Here is a 6,333-nt window from a genome sequence, read left to right as displayed (position 1 = left end):
GTGAGTTTCCTTTACATATTAAAAAAAAAAAAATTGTTGAAATTGTATTTCAAATTAGAGTCAAATATTTAAGATTTTTTTTCTTTTTTCCCTTTGTAGACAATCTATTTTCTTTCTTTAAAGTTTTTAATTTGGGGGGTGTCTGGTAGCTCCACTGTACATGTCTGACTCCTAATTTTGACTCAGGTCATGATCTCAGGGTCAGGGGATCCAGTCCAGGGTCAGGCTCCCTGCTCAGCAGGGAGTCTTCTTGGGATTCATTCTCTCTCTCCCCATTTGCCCCTCCCCCACTCACACTCTTTGAATAAATAATAAATAAATAAATCTTTAAAGTTTTTAATTTTGTTTTTATCTGATGAATTTGACCTGTTGCAATTAAATATTTAAGGTGTACAGCATGTTTCTTTGGTACCTTTACATAGAGTCATATGATTGCCATTGAAGCAATATTGATCACATTCTGTCATGACAGTACAGCATTACCGACTGTATTCATTATAGCGTGCATTAGATCTCTATGGCTTATTCACCACTGGTTATAAGTTCATACTCTTAAGCACCATCAATCTCCCCAATCCCCATCACCTGGTAACCGCCATTTTACTTCTCTGGTTTTTTTAACAGGTTTGACTTGCGCAGATTCCTCATCTTTTTTTTTTTTCTTTTTTACAGCTTTATTGAGGTATAATTGAAATATTTAAAACTGCACATACTTAAATGTAAATAATTTGATGAATTTGGTTGTATGTAGACACCTGTAATATCACTACAGTCAATGAAATAAACATATTATCACCTCCCAAAGTCTCCCTGTGTCCCTTTGCTGTGTGTGTGAGTGTGTTAAAAACACTTAACATGAGATCTATCATCCTAATGATTTAAGTGCACAATACTATATTGTTAACTATAGGCACAATGTTGTACAACAGACCTCTAGAACTTACTCATCTGTTAGAAGTACATTTATACCGTTGAACAATTCCCCATTTTCTCCTCCCCACACCCACCGGCAACCAATATTCTCTTTTCTGACTCTTAACTTTTCTGCTTTCTTAAGTTTAACTAGTTTAGATACTTCCTATAAATGGAATCATGCAGTATTTGCCTTCCTGTGACTGATGTATTTCACTTAGCATGATATCTTCCATGTCTATCCATGTTGTCACAAAATTTTCAGAATTTAAAAGAGGATGTCAGCTTGTCATTTTGGCCAGATATAAAACTGCTCTGATTCTCACATACATACACACACATGCATATATTTTTAGATGGAGACATGGTAAAAGAAACTATTATTTCAGTTATAGAAATTTTATTGGAAAATTATGAGGAAAATATTTTTAAAAGATATCTCACCAAAAGAACTTCAATTAAGCTACCAAACAATTGCTTATAAAATACAAGACCTTCTTAAAAATATCAAAATCTGAAAAATTACAAGTTTTCGTTTTATTTTGTTTTAGCTTTAAATGAGTCACAAAATATAAAAGACGCTGCCCAGTGAGTAATTGGAGTTTATTTTGTCTCTGAGGACGTCTTACTTTATAAAGAAATATTGTCCATTCATAGCCTAAAATATCAAACTCATGGCGTAGATATTTTTTATTTTATATCTGTCAAGGAAAAATTTTGGCTAGCTTTTAAAAAGTTAGTTTCTAGCACAATAAACAATCTAACAGCTATGTTAACTCAAATCACAGATTTATTGGAATTTTTAAAAAGGAACTGATGTTTCCTTTCTTTCTTTGTTTCACTGTATGATACAGCTTACAAATATTTATGCCCAGTTTTCTGAAGCAGACTCCATGAAATCTATCATGGATACAGTTGTTAAAATCATTCAGTGTATACATGCAAATGCAGTGAATCATTATAAGTGAATAGAAGTGTTGAAAGAAGTAGAAGACAGTGAATTTAATGGCCTCATGACTTCTTTGCCAATACTCTTAGACTGAGTGATGAAAAAGTTTTACAAACATTAATGTACTGTTAAGTCCAATTCCAAGGTTCATCCTTGAAAATAAAGGAATATCTACCAAATATCCAATAATCAGAGATAAAAAATGGCAACATGATCTATATTTTCACACCAATATCACATTGCATATAAATGAGCTAAATTTGGAGCTCCAAAGAAAGGAAAAGCTTATCAGTGACCTACCTAGACAGATGCAAACTTGAAATTGAAATCGAAGCTTTTCATAATAGAATCAATAATAATAATTTTTATACTGTCCTTTCATGAGTCAATAGGCAGAACATTTTCACTGTAATTGAAAGCACTATGTAAACTGGCTGCAAGAACTATAAGAAAAATATGAAGAACTCGATACTGACAGCTGCTTTTCAATCTGTCAATACTATTTTGAGTTCAATGTTAATACTGAATTAACACAAGAGTTAATGAATTTACTTAAGCAGACATCAATCTGAAAATGATGTCTTTTGCTTTGAAGTCAAACCTATTTTTTTTCTTTTCTTTTTTTTTTTAAATATTTTATTTATTTATTTGACAGACAGAGATCACAAGTAGGCAGAGAGGCAGGCAGAGAGAGAGAAAGAGGAGGAAGCAGGCTCCCCGCCGAGCAGAGAGCCCAATGTGGGGCTTGATCCCAGGACCCTGGGATCACGACCTGAGCTGAAGGCAGAGGCTTTAACCCACTGAGCCACCCAGGTGCCCCAAACCTATTTTTTTTTCTAAAAGATGAATGGGTTTTATCAATGTGGATGTGACTATTGAAGGATAATGATTTTCAGTTATGAGGAAACTTTTAAGTAGGTTTGGAACACCTTAGGTATATGAATATACTTTTCTAACTATAACATCTATAAAATCATACACTGCCTGTGCTAGAGTTGGAGGGGTGAGTCTTCCAGTCTTCTATTCCCCATAAAAACCAAGCCATCTGAATTTGCTGTGCAGTATGGATAAAGTACACTTAATATGAAGAAAAGATTCTAAAATACAACATTATTATATTATATAGTGATTATATGTTGAAAGGTAGTATTTTGAGTACATTGTGTTATATAAAGTATATTAGCAGAGTTAACTGACCTGTTTATTTTTACTTTTATGGCTGCAGAAAAGTTTTAAATGACATATGTGGCTTACAGTGTGTTGCTCTCAGACAGTGCTGACCTGGGGGAGCCTGCGAAAACTCTCCTCAGTAGACACTGAATTTATGCGCCTTCAAAGGGGAGGAGAGGAGAGGGGGGAGGGGAGGAAGTCAGTCTGGGTCAATGACAGCTGCCCTGATCACTGGGAGAACTTTTTGTCCTGTTGGGTGTACAAGTGTTTGTCACTGCTTGCCATTGTCTTCCTGATTTTTCCTCTTCTGACTGTGAAAAGAAAAGAAAAGAAAAGAGGAAGGAAGGTCAGTTCTGGAAGCTTAGAGCCAGATTTCCTCTGGAAGTCTAGCCTGCCAGTTAACATACGTCAGAATCTATTCAGAGTACCAAGGAGTGAAAGAGAATGCCTTTCTCTAGTAAGTGAAGGAAATCGCTTATAGGCTTTTGACCCCAGAACAAGAAACGCTGAAGCAGAGAAAAGAAGAGACTGAGCTTCTGGGACCCTTTGAAGATCTAGGACTTTTTGACACTGGCAACTTAGTCTAAGAAAGTAAAATGTTTTTGCAAAATAAGGAAAGTGGGGTTAGAAGAAGAGGTTACAGCTAAAAATTGAAGTTTAATGGGGAAAGGATACTTAATTTGCCCCCTTATGTGTTTTACTGCTTTCGATTTTTCCTCTCAAGTATACAGGAATCACATGCAATGATTTGTGATTATTCGTGGTCTAATAATTCATGTTCTTATTTTAATAATCACATTTTGAATGAATGAATGAGTATGAATGATCCGACTGTTTGCTGCTTTGGTCATGGTTGGGAAAAGGTTTTGTTTGTTTGGGGAGGTGGAGTGCTAGGAGAAGTAACCCATTTACCTAGTGGCAGATACATGGAATCCAGACATGGAAACTGGGAGCAAACAAACACTTTCTGGAACAAGCTTACAAATTCAGCCGAGGTACTCCATCTGTGTCATAAGCAGCTCTTTGCCTGGCCTGGTGCCTGCCACCACGTAGGCGGCCAGCATCATTTGTTGGATTGAGTTGTAAAATGAGGTCATTTCCACAAAAAGATTTGTTGTCTAATCAGAAGACAGGGTGCAAACCATAAGGAATTAAATAAATATAACTGGTTTTATTTTCTGTATTTTTGTGCTTTGGATTTATTTTGTTAATTATAAAAACATTTTTCTTTCTTTAAAAAAAAAAAAAAAAAAAGACAGTGAGTTCACAGAACACAATACAGACATCGAATTTACTACCTGAATCACACTCTCCAAATATTCTCTGTAATGACTTGGAACCATTTTTACCCCACATGCATTATCCTAATTGAAATTCTGCTATAAAATATCTGCATGCTGGGGCCAGTAAAAACTCATCATTTGAACACAAGTCTGGGCAAGAGATCATGGGGCACCCTGCGGTCTATTTAGATGCTTCCCCTGTAAGATGGCTTCTCTCTTGTTTGTCTTGTTGGTTGGGTTATTTAAACTTGTGCGTTATCGCCATCATCTTCCCCCTCCCCCATTGGTAAGTGAAAATGCCTTCTAAGAATGTGGAAAAGCCTATGAAAAAAGTACATGAAGAGGTCTAGAAAACCTTATAACTAAAAAGAGAAGAGAATAAAAACAGCATTTTGAAAAAAGAAAATGAATACAAAACCGTAAACAATAAGAAAGGACAATGTAACATGTATCAGCTACCAAAAAACATGGTCGCACAGAGCATTTGTCCACTCACTACTAATGAGTTCATTAAATGCAACTGGTGTTTTAAATCCATTATATCTTTCCAAAATCCTCTATGGATAATTGTGTATGTTTCTAAGAGTGGTTTAATGATATATGGGAAAACTGATCAGGATTTTAAGAAATGCTTTTTTATTCTTCTACTGAAAATAAGAAAATACAAGTTCAAGCTATTAGGAATTTCAATATCCAAAATATTTTCAGGACTATATTGGATTTGTACAACACCGGATGCCCGAGGTTACAGAGTGAAAACGCAATTAGATGGTGTGATGAATAAATCTGTCTTAAAGTTTTCATATCTAGAAAGGCCTTTCAAACTACAAAGAACTTAATATTTTTATGTCACTTAGAGATATTTGGCAAACATATGACTCTAGATAATGTTCCATACCAGAACTTCAAAGTAGTTGTGTGATGTTGAAATAAAGTTGGAATCCTAAATCAAAATTCAAAAAAATACATTTGAAGTTTTAGAGATCTTCATAAACTCTTCTTTTCTCAAAAAAGAAAAACAAAATTGAGTATGGAAGCCATAGTCCATCCATGGACTGTTGTGGTCATTCCCAGCTGGATTCTCTGCCTTTAGTTATCTCTATCCCTTCCTGTCCCAGTAGTCACCATGAAGCTCTCAGAATTTTCTGGTGAAACACTATTTGGTCATTACAACTTCTGGCTGAGGAAACATTCCCATCTCTTTTTGTGTCAGATTGAAATGTCTCTTTTCAAATGCCAATGTCTCTTTCCAAAGGCCAATGATCAATGATCAAGGTCCAGACATATTACCAAGTTTTCTTTAACAGTCACCATCACTCTGTTACCCTGCCCTCTTTTGTGTGTTAGTTGGTGGTTCTTTCAAACTTCATGATTTGGCAGACCCTCTTGGGCTCAGTTAGGAACCCCATGCACAACTGTCTTGCTCTGTTCTGTTCTCCAATAACCTTGGGCACAGGTACAACAAGGACATATCCACAAGTAGCTTCAAGCATAGCTCTGAGGATATGGGGTCAATTAATGTTTGTTAAATAAGTGAATGAGTATGACATTATCTGCTTGAGTAAACACTGCCAGTCTTGAGAGACTAAAAATCTACAGTAGACTTCCATCTTTAATGATAGGCTGGACCAGATATCCTGAAATTTCCTGCTGTAAAACAAAATAAAATATAATTGACATCTGTTTAAATGCAAAGCTGAGCTCACAAGATAGAAAGAGAAATCCCTACAGAAGCAGGAAAACAGTCATAAATCTGCACTCATGCCAAGCTACTGAGAGTGGTTTTGCAATTGATCAAGTGAAGGTTTGAGTTTAAAGAACCATAAGGAAGAGAAGAGACAAAGCCCAGTCAATGTGGAACCTGGAACCAAGACCTCTGGAGAATGCTACATGCTTGGCAAAAGAAGGATGAGGAAGAAATGCACTCTGCTTCTGGATATATATGGAGAATGAATACATCATTTACTGACACCCTTTTGGAAGCCCCACTAAAATCAGAACAAAAATATATTTTTTAAT

Source organism: Mustela erminea, chromosome 17, assembly GCF_009829155.1.
Source record: "Mustela erminea isolate mMusErm1 chromosome 17, mMusErm1.Pri, whole genome shotgun sequence".
Classification (NCBI taxonomy): Eukaryota; Metazoa; Chordata; class Mammalia; order Carnivora; family Mustelidae; genus Mustela; species Mustela erminea.
The sequence above is the reverse complement of the archived record's forward strand: the minus strand, read 5'-3'. Positions refer to the sequence as shown.